The sequence below is a fragment of the Sus scrofa genome, chromosome 6 (genome assembly GCF_000003025.6).
Source record: "Sus scrofa isolate TJ Tabasco breed Duroc chromosome 6, Sscrofa11.1, whole genome shotgun sequence".
Lineage (NCBI taxonomy): Eukaryota > Metazoa > Chordata > Mammalia > Artiodactyla > Suidae > Sus > Sus scrofa.
Window position 1 is genome coordinate 116,302,610 of NC_010448.4, and position 16,486 is coordinate 116,319,095.

Below are 16,486 nucleotides of genomic sequence, written 5' to 3' on the forward strand. Positions count from 1 at the left end.
AACCATCATTGCTATTATAATTCTGCACACTTTCCTACAAAGAAATAATGGTGACATACATTAAATCAGGTTTATCTTTTAATTTTCTTGTTAAGTGCATCATCTTGGGGGGAGATTTCTTTGGGGTAATCCACATGTCTACATGGCAAGTTCAAAAAGTGAATGACATAGGTGTAGACTTCTTTGGAGCTCAGCCAGGCAGAAGCACAAGAACCTTTTAAGAGAATGGAGAAGAGAAAAAGTGTGTTTCCTTATGTATGTCCATTGGCCAATGGGGAAAAATGCTATTAACTACTTCCCTTTTCCAGTAATTGGAGCTATAAAAAGAGTATCATTACAGAAAGGTTAGGCCCCTATCTTTCTGTCTGAGGCACGACCAGTTAGAAAATTTTAGAAGACACTCTTATTTTCTGAGTACTCAGCGATTTTAGTATCAATCAACTCATAAGTGATCTTTGCCTCAAACTACAGTAGCTATCCTTGGCAATCCTTTTTCCTCCCTGCTGGGTCAGAAAACTGGCTGAAATCCTACTGCAAAATCTAAAGGCATCTTTTAAATTACTAAATGCAAGTCAGCGATTTTGGAATCTGAAAGAGACTAAATTCTGTTTAAGTGATTAAACCCCTGTGCCAATAGTTACTTAACATGATTTAAAAGTTAAAACAAATCTCTTTAAAAAAAAAAAAAAAATGGCTTAGAGGCTGCAATATTTGGAACCACGAGCTTATTAACCTTGACCTTTTTCCAAAATTAACACAGGTTGGTTCTGTTCCCTCCTGATCAAATGCTACTCAGTCCTCTGGTTTGTTTTATGACCCTGGTATTGAAATCTTCCAATACAATTTCTCCAGCCCTGAATTCTCTCAAGATTCAAGCCAAGATTTCAAATTCCTCCTCAACTGAATTCCTCCTAATAAATACCCCAAACACTACAAAATTATCACAGCAGTTCTGGAGTCGGATCCCCAGCACATGGAAAGACCACGTCTCCACACTCCCAAAAGTTAGATGTGGCCGTGGGATCAGCCACCAACAATGATATGAAGAGGGACAAGAGGGCCATCACTTCTGGGTTGAAGCTTAGAGGGGCCAGTGCATGTTCTGCTGTATTCTCTCTCCTGCCTCAACGGGTGCGAAAGCATAAACATGGCCCCCAGGCCTGGGTCCTGGAGGGGAGGCTGAGGATAGAGGGGAGAGCTCTCAGCCAAGTGGTGAGAAACCTGCAGCACAAGGAAGAAATAAACCTTTGCCATTTTCAACTAGTGACATCCTGGGGCCACTGAGTCTACTGTGACTAACACACTCACCTGAAATCTGCGTCTCCCTCTGTGATCTGGTCGCTCATGGGGATAGCAGCATCCACACCAGGAACCACAGGATTCCTGAGTGCGTCTCTCCTCCCAGACCATCCACCATCAACCATTAGTCCTGAAAATCTCACCCTCAAAATATTTCCAAGGCGTCACCCAATCCTCTGCAGTCCCACTTAACTAGTTTTGGCTGGAGGCCATCTTTCTCCTTCATCATAACCCTATAGCTTCCGAATATTATCATTCCATAATTCCAAACTGTTCCTGCTCTAAATGACCTTCCAGTGCTCACTTCAGCTGCATGTAAACTAAAAGTGGAATGATAGAGCATATATACTAAAATTGGAACAATACATATACTAAAATTGGAACAATGAGCAGGGCCCCTGCACAAGGATGACATGCAAATATGGAAGCATTCCATATTTTTATGTATGACCAGGTCACTTTGCTGTGCAGCAGAAATTGACACAACATTGTAAATTAACTATACTTTAATAAATAGAATAAAAAAAATAAATGACCTTCCAAAATGATACCAGAACAATCCTTCTAGAGCCTAAATGTGATTGGGCCTTTCCCATATTGAAAGCCCTTTAACATTTCCCCAAGGTTCATGCTAGCAAGCGCTGGAGGAGCCCTTCTGTGCATTGGAACCCTGCTGGGTAGCACAGGAACCAAGATGTAGCTCTTTGTCCACACACTGTGATGGGGTGATGTAGCTGGCTGAAAAAGGTGTTGCTCAATACAAGGATTTAGTGAAATATTAATGTGTGAGATAATTTATTCTTAAAATAAAGGCTGGAATGGATTCAAGTTTCTCCATAAAAACTTGATTCCCATTCAAATTCTCACAGGTTTTCTTAAGACAGAAAGGGATGGAGTTTATCATTAGCTGGGCAAGGAAGTGCATGTGGTCCACGATTCTACACTGAGCCTCTCCAGAGACTGCAAATGATAATACAAGCTCACAGGTTATTAGGAAAAAAAACTCCTTCCTGGTCTGAGAATTGGAAGAGGTAGGCTACGACATCTCGCTGCTGCTCATCATTTACCATTTCTTACTGAAGTGCATCAGAATTGGGGATCTGAGTGGATTCTGCTATCATGTGTTATTTATGCCATAAAAGGCGGAGGATAGGCTAAAAGCCACCAGTTAAGCCACAGGATAAAGGTCAAACTTCAACATGTGACAGCTCTTCAAGATCTGCTTCCCACTGCCTTTGGGGCCTCATTTCCTATCACCCCCTTCAAAGGCTCTGTTCAGGATGTTCCTAACCTCTGTCAAGAATAGCATCCTCCCTCCTCTAAACCCACCAAAACCCTATTCAGTGGTCAGGGAAGAACTCAGTGGTCAATTAGCATTTTCTGTGAAACCTGCCTCCAGAGCTCTTGGCAATATTAACTGACCTCAAGGATGAAGCATTTCCATGCTTATTATAAACATGTTAATAGTTAATTCTAAGAATGTACCTCCCCAGCAGGCCCCTGAGCTCCTTGAGCATCGGGACTGCCCTTAACTCACCTTCAAGTTTCCAGTACTTGGTACTGTGCTTTTAAGACAGAGTGCATGTGATCTACAGCTGCTCAGAACAGCACTGTGAAAACCATATCCTACAATCCCACTTATCTGCCAGCTTACTGATGGATGTTCTATCCTTGTAAAAATCCAGAAATGGAGGTTACATATGAGTAACTTCTAATTTTAAAAAATAAACTATTATTGTACAGCAGAAATTGACAGAACATGGTAAATCAACTGTAATGATTTTTTTAATAAAATAAAAATAAAAAATAAACTATAGGCCAGCAAGTTGTGTGTGCTTACGTGCATGTGTGTGTACATATGTGTATAGGAGATTCCTCTGGCTGCCATAATAAATTTCCACCCGTTGAGCAGCTTAAAACAACAGAAATGTATTCCCATTTGGAGGCCAAAAGTCCAAAATCAAGCCATCGCAAGACTGTGCTTCCCCTAAGGCTCTAGGGGAGGGTCTGTTCCCTGCCTCTTCCAGCTTCTGGTGGCTCCAGGCAAACCCTGGCTTGTGGCTCTATCACTCCAATCTCTCCCTCCCCTTCTGTCTCAAACCCTCCTCTGCCCCTCTTGGAGCAACACTGGTCAGTGGATTTAGAGCCCACCCACATAATCCAGGATGACCTGACCTCAAAATTGTTAATTTAATTAACCTGCAAAAACCCTTTTCTAAATGGGGTAACAAAGAGATTCCAGCAACCTGAACACAGACCCATCTCTTTGGGAGCCACCATTCAACTCATCACACTGTGGATGTGAGTGTGTGTGTGAGAGAGAAAGGCGGTGGGGGAGAGAGATTGTGTCAAAGAAGAACAGTGCTTAAACAAAGCTCTATTGAACCCCTACCTGTTGCCAAGGTGACACAATTTGTAAACTGTTGGGTGCTGGAAACACAATGAGAAACATGAAAGAGAGGTCTCTGCCCTATGGAGGTCAGAGTTTACTGGAGGATATGCAAATCAAGTTATTTTTTAAAGCTAGAAAACGTGGTACAATGGAAAATTATGTCACAGTTGTATATGTCACTCACCTTACTTGCTCCTGAATGTTCAATTTAGATTATTTCCTATCCTGTATTGGGACATCCACTAAAGGTCCTTGTTTTATATGCATGCTTTGCACTTCAAAGTATCTGACTCAAAGATACTCCATGAAACTACCATAGTGCAAGCATTTTAGGATGGCACCACCAGTAATACAGTCATTATTTTACAACAATCGAAAAATAATAAACATTGCTGATTAAACCAGGACATGCCATTAATTATAACACACACTCCAATTTCAGAGATATTAAAACATGTACCTTAAGACTCAGTGAAATATGTTCATTTCTCTTTTGAAATATGTTCTCACAACCTACTAGGACAAATTAAACAGCTTCTGGTTAAATGGCATTGCCAGGTAACAATGGTCTACCAGCAAAATGTGAGCGCTGAGTTGGCTTTACTCAGCCTCAATATTTTTCACCTTCTTTTCACAGGGTTAAAACATGTCAATATAATTCAATACGTCCTAACATAAGACACATATTCATATACTGGGTCTCTTCTAGGTTTGAGAGAATGTGAGAAGTCAGGAGACTGGGAAAGACTCTAAAACCCTTGAGCTGAAGCAGGAAGGCGTGGCTGCTGGAAGGATCACTTCTTTCCATGCCCGGAACTCAGAACTCGATAAAAGGTCAGAAAGTAAAGAGCAGAGTGCTTATACCTATGTGTGACCAGGGGCGGAGCCTGCAAATACTTTAGGGATAAGCTGGTGCACCCCGAGAGACCTGAGCCAGTCACTGGGGATTTCTGATCCGTCTAGTGGATTTCTGGGGGTTCTACCAGACCCTGTAAAATGTGCAAAGGAAAGAGAAGACAGGATCCCTGCTCTCAGATGGCTCAGAAAGACATGTCTAAAAAGAGAAGAAAGGGAACTTTTAAACACACCTGACTCCAACCTCATAAAGTTTCTCACTGAATGCAGGACTGAGAAATTGGACTTTTGCGCAAAGATCACATAGTAGAAAAAGTCTTAAGGAATGCTCTCTGTGTGAGGACTCTTCTCACACTTATTTGTCCTTTTGTTTATGCAGACAATCTGGGACATTGGGCTATCAGGTCTACATTTCCCTAAGTTTTTCCTAAAAAAATTTAATTTTGCTCCTTCCATGTGAAATTAAGAGGAATCAGGAAAACAATGCCATCCAAGATTTGGAAGGAGGTCAGGAAAATGTAAGAAAATTCATTTTAAGCTTTTAAAAATGAACAGATGTGGGTCATTATGGGATTTTAAAAGCAATAAATACACCTATACCTTAAGAATAGTGTATGAAGGGTGCCCCTCATCCAAAAAATAATGGAGTAAATACACTTTCATTAAGTAGTTTAAAGTTGAATACAACTTGAAAATGCTTCTGTAATTCTGAAAAAGCACATCTTCTCTCTCTCTTCCTCTCTCTCTCTCTCTCTCTCTCTCACACACACACACACACACACACACACACACACACACACACACGCACATACAGCAGCTAGCGAAGTATCATTTTAAAACAAATTCTTCCCTGGAGAAAACTTAGTGCCAAAGCATCTGGACTCTGCTTCCAGAAGGCATTTAACAAGTTACTATTATTTCCCAGACTCACCAGGGTAGCACTGGCTTTAAAATGAATTAAAATTTTCTTTAGAAAAACACATCTCAGGCCTCCCACAGCCGTTGGAAAAGAAGAGTAAATCAAGGCTAGGGACAGCTCTAGCCACAACTTCTTTTCTTTGGAGAATAAAGGATTATTTTCAGATTTCATTAAGCGTATATGTTCTTAGACCACAGCACAAGGCAATCCCCAAAAGACAGGTGTGGCTAAAGCGTGTTTTTTTCTACTATTCAAGAACAAAATTAATTGGACAAAGATAGTTCCATTTAGCTCAAGCAGACTTTTGAATAAATGGGCTAGCACAACAGTCTGGAAGAAAATAAAAATCTTACATCATATGCAAAAATTAATTCCAGACAGACCAGAGACTTAAATTAAAAATTAAAAAAAAAAAAAAAATCCTCCCAGAATATCTAGGAGTCACTTTCTCAGCCAAGAGTGAAAACCCAAGAAAAAGAGATTTGTCTGTCCAAGTAAAAATGTTAAACTCTTAAATGGATACATATAAACAAAATCAATAGAAAAGTTAAATGTAAACAAGAAAAAATATCTCTTTAATATACAAACGGCATCTAGAAACTGGCAAGAATAAGTTGACAACAGATAGAGCAGCAAAAGTATTTCAATGTGTAGAAGTCTTAAGTGATAAAAAGACACATAAAAAGGGCGAAAAAATCACTAATGGTCAGGGAAATGCAGATTAACACAGCAATGACAGCTTATTTGGTATCCATCAGCTTGGCAAATATTTCTTTTAAACTTTATAATATCTAATTTTGTCAAGAGTTGGAGAAATGAACTCCATAAATCAATGATGGAAAGGAGAATTCTTACCAACTTTTTGGACAGCATTTAAGCCATTCTATTAAATCAGTCCCACTGGGGTGAATTGGGTTTTGATACTGTGATAGAAGAGTCACTGTCCAAAAATCAAAATTTTTTTTTTCCGGAGTTCCCATCGTGGCTCAGTCGTTAACGCATCCGACTAGGACCCACAAGGTTTCGGGTTCGATCCCTGGCCTGGATCAGTGAGTTAAGGATCTGGCGTTGCTGTGAGCTGTGGTGTAGGTCACAGACGCGGCTTGGATCTGACATTGTTGTGGCCGTGGTGTAGGCTGGCAGCTGTAGCTCCAATTGGACCCCTAGCCTGGGAACCTCCATATGCCGAAAGTGCAGTTCTAGAAAAGACCAATAAATAAATAAATAAATAAATTTTTTTTCCTAAAACGATTTAATTTTGGTCCTTTTATGTGAGATTAAGAGAATGAGGACGACAATGCCATCAAAGATGTTTTGAAGAAGTAAAAGATATGTGACAGAAACCGCAGATTTTTATAGAAATAATAAACAAATGAATGATACTATGTACATTGAGGCTTAGTGAAGCATCATTAACAGAGGCCAATAGCTAGACACAAGCCAAACACCCATCAACATAAGAATATATCCATGATATGGATGTGCTTTACACCAAATGATTTAGAAAGATTCCCAGGAGTGACATAAATAAGAAGTCAAAAATAAGTATGTATAATATATAAGTATGCATAATATAATCCTCTTTTCATAAAGCAACTACAGGATTCTGTTTCAGTGTATGTCTCTGCATCAAGATTGGTTGGAATCCATGGATGCAGATGTGGATACAGAGGGCCATGTACTATGCCATTTTATGTAAGGGACTTGAACATCCATGGATTTTGGTATCTGCAGGGGTCCTGGAACCAATATATCTACTACTGATGTAGGATTTTATGAGTATGGAAAAAAATACAAACAATACTCCTGGATAATTAGAGTAGGCAGGGTTGAATTAGAGGAATGGGGGTTAATGTGAAGGGAGAAAGTAAAAAAGAAATGGTAGGAGTTCCCACCATGGCTCAATGGTTAACGAATCTGACTAGGAACCACGAGGTCGCAGGTTCGATCCCTGGCCTTGCTCATGGGTTGAGGATCCGGTGTTGCCGTGAGCTGTGGTGTAGGCTGCAGACTTGGCTTGGATCTGGCGTTGCTGTGGCTCTAGTGTAGGCCGGCAGCAACAGCTCCAATTAGACCCCTAGCCTGGGAACCTCCATATGCCGAGGGTGCAGCCCTAGAAAAGGCAAAAAGACAAAAAAAAAAAAGAAGAAGAAGAAGGTGGTAGTTAAAATGCTCCATTTCCAAAAAATTATGAGTGAAAGAGCAAGAGAGTTAAAAGAGAATAGAGGAAGCATGAAAAAGGACAGTTACCAAGTTATCTGAAGGTGGTGGGACTGCAGATTCTCTTTAGTTTTTAAATATTTTCATGTATTCAAAAGTTTTTTTTTTTTTCTTTTTATGGCCACACCTGCAGCATATGGAAGTTCCCTGGCCAGGGGCTGACCTGGAGCTGCAGTTGCAGCCTATGCGACAGCCACGGCAACTCTGGATCCTTAACCCAATGAGCAAGGCCAGGGATTGAACCAGCATCCTCACAGAGAAAACACTGGGTCCTTAACCCACTGAGTCACAACGGGAACTCCTGTACTGAAATTTTTAGTAGTGAATACATGTTTATAATTAGAAGAAATGAAGCTTCGCTTCATTGCGACAATATTCATGTATTTTTCTTCTTCCCTCTTCCTCTAGTCTCCACTTATTACCCTGAAACTCCTCTGGTAGCGATTTTATTCAATTGCACACAACCGGCTCAGACTGCCATCTTCTCAATGGAGTAAAGGAAAAAAAAAAAAAGAGAGAGAGAGAGAAGACTGGGGGAAGGGGCAGGCACATTCTGGAGCTACCTGATTCCTGGTAAAGTTAATTTGAGGTTTATTCTTTGGTGCTAAGAGATCCCCTTAAAGTCATCTTGTATTGTACTCTCAGCAACTGTCACCTCAAGCCTCTGATAAAGACAACTATTTATAGAGTCCTCAGGTGCCAAGCTGGCAATGGGACACGTATTTTATTCCCCCAACAATCACTACCTATACATACAGAGAATTAAACAAGGCTTTCCTTCTCTTATCTCTGGTTCCCTTCGCCTTATCCATTACATTGAAGTCAACATTTGCACAGATACTCAACCAAGGAAATGAAATGACATTCAAACTATTATGTTTGCTTCTCTCTAGGTCTTGAAGATACCTGTGAATCTCTAAAGTATTTATTCCCTTGCATCTGCACTCAGATTCTAAGCTTCAACAGCCTCTCAAATTGCTGGAATGCAACTCTTTTTTTTATTATTGTTATTTCCCCAACACAATTTTTTTTTCCACTGTAAAGCATGGGGACCCAGTCACACATAACATGTATACATTCTTTTTTCTCCCCTTATCATGCTCCATCCATATGTAACCAGACATAGTTCTCAGTGCTACACAGCAGGATCTCATTGTTAATCCACTCCAAAAGCAAGTCTGCATCCATTAACCCCAAACTCCCAATCCATGCCACTCCCCCTCCCCTATCCCCAGGCAACCACAAGTCTGTTCTCCAAATCCATGAGTTTCTTTTCTGTGGAGAGGTTCATTTGTGCTGTATATTAGATACCAGATATAAGTGATATCATATGGTATTTGTCTTTCTCTTTCTGACTTACTTCACTCAGTATGAGAGTCTCTAGTTCCTTTCATGTTGCTGCAAATGGCATTATTTCATTCTTTTTATAGCTGAGTAGTATTCCATTGTGTATATATTCCATTGACATTTAAGGTGATGATTGATAGATGTGTATTTATTGCCATTTTAAACCTTGTTTTCCAGTTGATTCTATGATTCTCCATTCTTCCTTTCTTTTTTTGGTTGGATGGGTTCCATTTATTTTATGCTTGAGTACTTTTCATTTTTTGTGAATGTAGTGTTCGGTTTTGACTTGTGCTTGCTCTGTTTTTTAAGTATGTTAACCCCATGGAATGCAATGCTTAACAAGAATTGAATGAAATGGCATAAAAACTCTAACTGCCCAAATGTAGCACTTCAGGGTATGTTACAGATTACAGGTAAAAATAATGAAATATTTTTTATAAACCTGTCCATTTATTCCTAGTCTTTAAAACCAAAGAGTGACAAGCCAAGTTTGTCAGCTTAGTTACATGCAAAGCACAGGAATTTATCAACAATGACACACCAGTGGGGAACTCTCCAAAACTTGGACTCAAATACTTATAATTATAGTTGTGAACACACAATACTGTTTCACTAAAATTTTCATGAGATTATTGACTGGCCACAATGCAACACTGAACATAACATTTAAAGCCAATATCCGGCTCGATGAAGAAAAGTAATCACAATTATTCAATTTCGGAAACAGAGGTAATACCTATTTTTGAACATTAACTGAAGGAAACACAGAAAGGAAGTTTAAAAAGTGATTAAATCCACATAAAACCTGGAGATATTTTATAAACACCCTGTAGAAAACAAAAATAAAGAACACTAGGATTTTATTTTTATTACAGAAGCTTTGGGGGAAAAAAACTCTACCAAAAAAACTAAATGAAAAACTCATAAAATTCACAAAGAAATATGATATAAATTACTGAATTTATTCTACTAGTCATCAAAGAAATACAAATTAGAAAAAGTGCCAATTTTTAAGCTACCTAAATTAGCAAAGACCTATGATATTCAATGACATGCAATATTATTCATTCACTGCTAATGGTACAAACTCTCCTAGATACAATTTAGCAATACATATCAACAATCTAAAAATAATAAAATCTGAGTGCTAACTCCATTTCCAGGAACCCAAAATAATGAAATGATGTACAAAAATGATAAATTTAAACATAAAGCTAGCCTCGAAAAACATGACACTTAAAACAACTAAATGTCTAGCAAGTGAAAAATGGTCAAATAAATATCAATTATTTGGTAATGACAGAACTGTCTTCGGTCATGACAATTTTATTTTCAAAGAATATTAGCAGTGAAAGACAATGCTCATGATATAATGTAAAATTGAAAAAGTAGTTGTATATATAGTTTGGTCCCACTTTTATTCTCCATTTATATGCCATGCCTGCATAATAAGAAAATGCTAATAATGGTTACATAACAAGTTATATAACCTCTGGAATTAATACTGATACTCATTTCTATCACTTTCTGTCCCCACTTTCCAAATTCTCTATCATAATGGTATCTGTGGGGAACATGGTAAGTATGTTTTCAAACAAAAACAAAAAACTAAACTGACCACCAAGCCTCTCTGGAAAAAGAAATAGAGCAGTGAAAAAAGCATTTAAAAAAAAAAAAAAAAAACTGAACAACTATCCCCACTATGTATCAGGTCAGGGGCAAAAATCTGAAAAGTAGGCAAACCAAAAAATGATATGAGAACACCTTCTAACAACCATTTCTTAAAAATATACAACTTTTTGTGGCTTATTGATAAAGTACTTCCACCTCTAACAAAAGGCCTCTTAAAAAGAGGGAAAGGTGCAGGGGAAGGGATAAATTAGGAGTTTGGGATTAACATATACATACTACTACATATAAAACAGATAACCAAGAAGGACCTACTATACAGCACAGGGAACTCTACTCAATGTTCAGTAATAACCTACATGGGAAAAGAATCTGAAAAAGAATACATGTGAATATATATAACTGAATCACTTTGCTGTATACCTGAAACTAACACAACATTGTAATTCAACTATATTCCAATAAAAAATAAAAATTAGAAAGTTCCTGTTGTGGCTCAGTGGTAACGAGCCCGACTAGTATCCACCAGTATCCATGAGGATGGGGGTTTGATCCCTGGCTTTGCTCAGGGAGTTAAAGATCTGGCACTGCCAAGAGCTGTGGTATAGGTCACAGATGTGGCTCTAATCTGGCGTTGCTGTGGCTGTGCTGTAGCTCCAACTCCACCCCAGCCTGGGAACATCTATATGCCACAGGGTGCAGCCCTAACAAGCAAAAAATTAAAATTAAATTTAAAAAAAAAAAGAACTACTTTAAGGTTTTAGCTCAAGAATGAAGAGAGAAAAGGAAGTTGAGGCAAGAAATTCCTACACTCTTAGCTGAGGAAGACCCTGAACAAGGAGATGTCAAGAAATTAGGGCATGACTACTGAGTAAGTTTTGAGTAATAGAAAAAAGTAAAGAGGCATTACAGCAAAAACTTTGAGTGGGAGAGGCTGCTAGGCAGCTCCCAAATTCAATGCTACCCTCTCCTGCAGTAAAAACCCCTGCGCACTGCGCCTGGGTCAAAGACTTCAGTGCCTACCCACCTACAAGGATGAAAATCCTGACCACAGAGATGTAAGTGCAGTGTAGGACTGGTGGTAAGACATACCCTTTGGCCCTTCCTCCTGTCTGGGATGCAAGCATGATGGCTAGAGCTCCAGCAGCCACTGAGAACCACAAACTGAAAACTATCTGCTGAGGATGACAGAGCAGAAAGACAGGAGGAGCCTGGATCCTTGACGTTAGGGATCTGTTCTATCATCCTGGACCATGTAGGTTCCTTCATATGAAAAAGAAAGAACTCTCCATGCTGTATAAGCCATTGGTGGGGGATGGGGGGCTGGAGAGGTGGGGTCTCTGTTATGCACAACTGGAATTAACCTAAAATGATGTACCTGCTGGCCATGACGAGCTTGTGACAGTTTTTCTCTTGATCCTGTCTACTCTCAGTGGCTCTCTTCCTCTTAATAGACCAAAAAGCAACAGGAAAAAAACAGCACAATATCTTAATAAAGCTTTACATTACCTATTTTTGAAAAAGTAATCTGAAACTTCTAAAAGCTCGTTCTCTCTCTCTCTCTCTCGGTCTCCAGGCATAATGAATTAAATTGTTTTTAACTTGAGTCTGGTACTTGACTGATTTTTGTGGGTAAGTGGTTCAGGTAGAAATGGACTTTCTGGGTTACTTTAAAGGTTAACCTGAAACAAACCACAGATCTCAGAGCATAAGCAACTGAGGACCAGAAATGACAACACACTAGATGTTAGTTCCTTGATTCCAACCATCCCTTACCTGCCATCACTGCTAAGGGAAGAGAGTGGCAATTCAAAGTGAATGTCAATCACAGAGAACAGCATCTATATGGATGGATGTCCTGGAATTATTCAAGTGGGTTTCCTCTGGCATTTCATTAACCTTTTTTTGAATGGATGAAAAATAAATCATGATCATGATGACAAAATCTCCTATAACCAGTGCTTCCTAATTACCTACAAGATAACAGCTATGTTCTAAAATAGTGAAGCAAATATTAACCCTTTTCCAGTTGAATCTAGTTCCCTACTGGGAGGAAAATACTGTCAATGTGAACTAATTATTAAGAGCAAATTTTCATTCTAACATCTTTTTTTTTGGTCTTTTTTTTAGGACCACACCCATGGCATATGGAAATTCCCAGGGTAGGGGTTAAGTTGGAGCTGCAGCCGCTGACCTATACCATAGCCACAGCCAACACCAGATCCGAGCCACATCTGCGACCTACATCACAGCTCACAGCAGCGCCAGATCCTTAACCCACTGATCAAGCAAGGCCAGGGATCAAACCTGTATCCTCACAGATCCTAGTCAGATTAGTTTCCGCTGAGCCACAATGGGAATGCCCATTTTAACATCTTAAAGTCTGATATTGAGAAAACTATCATCTTGGAAAAAAAAAAAAATCTGACCAAGGAAATTTTTCTCTACTGAGTGGAACAAAAAACCAGAACATAACCTATTTTAAATCTCACAAGGATACAAACACAAGCACTGCTCATTCCTCTCTACCTATAACCAGGCCTACTCATAATCACTTACTGTCCATGTTAAATATTAACCTGAATAACAAATAGCTTCATAACTATAAGACTTCACATTGCATTTTAAATTCAGTAACTGGATATTTATTAAACAACTACTTAAGCCACCAAAGCCCAAGTGGTATTTAAATACTTCAAACTAGGTTTAAGAATTAGCAGAATCAATTAAAATGACTTGCCCTCTCAGTATAAAGTAAATCATCCACAGAACTAGAAAAGGGCTCAGGAACATTGGCTTTTCCTCTTTCTTTGACCACCATGTATACTCCTACAATGGCATAAAAGGAAACTCATGGTCTGGGATTAAGACACGATGGTTTCAAGTCAATCTTGGGGCTATTCTAGGAAGATGACAACTGTACCAAATTAGCAGTTGCAGCTTTGTAACACTATTTAAGCCAAGGGGCTTTGCTTAGAAGTAAAATCCTTGGTGCCCTGAGAAGATGAGACAAAGGATAGTTAAATGGGTAGCTGGCTATCAAATGAGGCTTTTCTTTATTGTAGTAAGAGCTGACTAGTTCCAAAGATGAATGCATTCTAGTTCATACAAAATTAAAAGTTCAATGACATAGCTACATATGGCATCTTAATTTCTGAAAGAACTCACGAGAAAGCAAAAAATCTAAAATGAGTTGTAATTTCTAGAAATAATTTATTTAAAATATTGATAACTAACGACCCAAAGAATCATTATTTCATCATGATGGTCCACCTGTCTCTATTTTTCCTACTGCTAATTTTAGGACCTACCATCTTAGTTCACGTATTTCAATTGAAATGAAAGTGAAATTCTATGACTTGTAGAGGTCAAACATTGGTTGAAAAAATATAGAGATTTTGGACCTTAACATTTTTAAAACTGAGATTCATTCCTTCGTTTATTAAATGCTTGTTGTGCCTCCTATGTATGAGGCATTGTGCTAGAAATAGTAAAAATTACTTTAATTACCTTTAACCTGAAATTCAAATAAACATTATTGTGGAACTGGGAATAGGTGTGGAGGTTGAGATGTGGGGGAGCATCTTTATGTGGAAATGTCATCTAAAAAAAGAATTAATCCCACGAGATTAAAAAAATATTTTAGCAGGTATCTTATATTTTGTCAAGTACGACAAAATAATACATACACCAGCAATAAAAGTTATTTTTCACGTTGCATATGAGAGGTATTCTTAAGATCGATCGTCCTGTCGAAGATGAGAGGGAGTTTATGAGTCTTCCTAGAATTGCAGCTCAGTAAGTGAAAAGACAGATACCTCAGGAATTTCAAACAAAAATAAACGAGTTTACAAGCTGGTCTACTAGAACTTGCTATTTCCATAAGGGAGCCAAATGAGGTAAAGAGACTAAAATATTCTCCCTTTAAACTATGATGCAGTCAACCTCAATGGTCAAACCAGTTTTCCTTTTACAGACAAACTGAGCATCTTCAGATTTTTTTTTTTTTTTTTTTTACTGGGCATGTGGATACTCACTGATGACTTTCAAAACAGCCATCATACTTGGAAAGCAAGCGTATTCAAGGGGCCGTGTCCAAATCTTGTCTTATGGTTCTAAATGCTGATCATCATCCACTGACCTCACAAGGTCCTCTATTTTTTTTTCTCATAATTTTTAGACAGAGTCAACTAGAATACGTGATAATGAGAGGAAAGTATATGGTATATAAAAGACTATGGCTTTCTTCATAACCCACCTTGTACATAACATCACAAGAGGCACTTCTTTCCTGCTAACAATTATAAAACTATAGGTGCTCAGAAAACCATCATCAATCCAATAAAAGCAGCAATGAGCGCTAAAAAAAAGATTCAAGCTTCTCAGTATCATCTGGTCAGACTCACAAATGATTCTGGATTAAGTTAAAAGTTCCTTCCCTAATTTTTCTCTCCCAAACCAAATCTTGGGTTATAATTTAAAAGACTTTCTCTCTGGAGTTCCCATCGTGGCGCAGTGGTTAACAAACCCGACTAGGAACCATGAGGTTGCGGGTTCGGTCCCTGCCCTTGCTCAGTGGGTTATCGATCCGGCGTTGCCGTGAGCTGTGGTGTAGGTCGCAGACGCGGCTCGGGTCCCGCGTTGCTGTGGCTCTGGCGTAGGCTGGCAGCTACAGCTCCGATTCAACCCCTAGCCTGGGAACCTCCATATGCTGCGGGAGCGGCCCAAAGAAATAGCAAAAAGACAAAAAAATAAAATAAAATAAATAAATAAATAAATAAAAATAAAAGACTTTCTCTCTGATAAAGACCTTACATCATCTTTTTATAACCTGTGGATTACTGGGATCAACCTGGAATATTCAGAAATAAATGGACTAAGTCACCAACAGCATTTCCCTCAGTTTCTTTATCTGTATGAGGATAATAAAATCTACGTATTTGTGGGTAGTTTTTGTCTTTTAGGGTCGCGCCGGCGGCATATGGAGGTTCCCAGGCTAGGGGCTGAATCGGAGCTGTTGCTGCCGGTCTACACACACCACAGCTCAGGGCAATGCTGGATCCTTAACCCACTGAATGAGACCAGGGATCGAACCCACATCCTCATGGATACTGCTGAGCCACGACGGAACTCCTAAAACCTATTTATTATTCATTGTACTTCTGTTGCTTGAATAATATACTCTGGAGCCTCCCTCTCAACTGATCTGAACCTCTACTACTCCAATCTTATATATGTACACTGTTTTGCATACACATGTATTTTACATATATTATTGCATTTAATTACCATAGTAAGTAGACATACGAGAATGTAGGCTGCATGAGGACAGAGGTTTTTTTTTTTGCTTTTTAGGGCTGCACCTGTGGCATATGGAGGTTCCCAGGCTAGGGGTCTAATCAGAGCTACAGCTGCCGACCTACACCACAGCTCACGGCAATGCCAGATCCTTAACCCACTGAGCAAAGCCAGGGATTGAACCTGCAACCTCATGGTTCCTAGTGGGATTCGTTTCCACTGCGCCACAACGGGAACTCCGAGGACAGAAATTTTCGTCTGATTTGTTCAGTGCTGCTATCCCAATATCTGTAATAGGGCTTGACATATAGTAAGCCCTTATCAAATATTAACTTAGTGAATAAACAAATGAACAACTATGAAATTCAAAGGCAAGCGTAATGTACAATTTTTTCTGCATGAGAAAACTACCAGTTGAAGGGATTAAAAGATCTGAACAAGATCAATCATATGGCTATGAAACAGCCATACTGTAACTAAACGAAGGTTTTAGGCTCCAAATCTAGCATCCTTTAAGCTACTGTCTC

General features: G+C 39.0%; 1 protein-coding gene across 3 annotated transcripts in view; it reads right to left on the bottom strand.

Moving 5' to 3' along the window:
• The window catches only part of GAREM1 (GRB2 associated regulator of MAPK1 subtype 1), a 224,483-nt gene that overhangs the window by 202,239 nt on the left and 5,758 nt on the right, over positions 1-16,486 (bottom strand). The window lies entirely within an intron of this gene.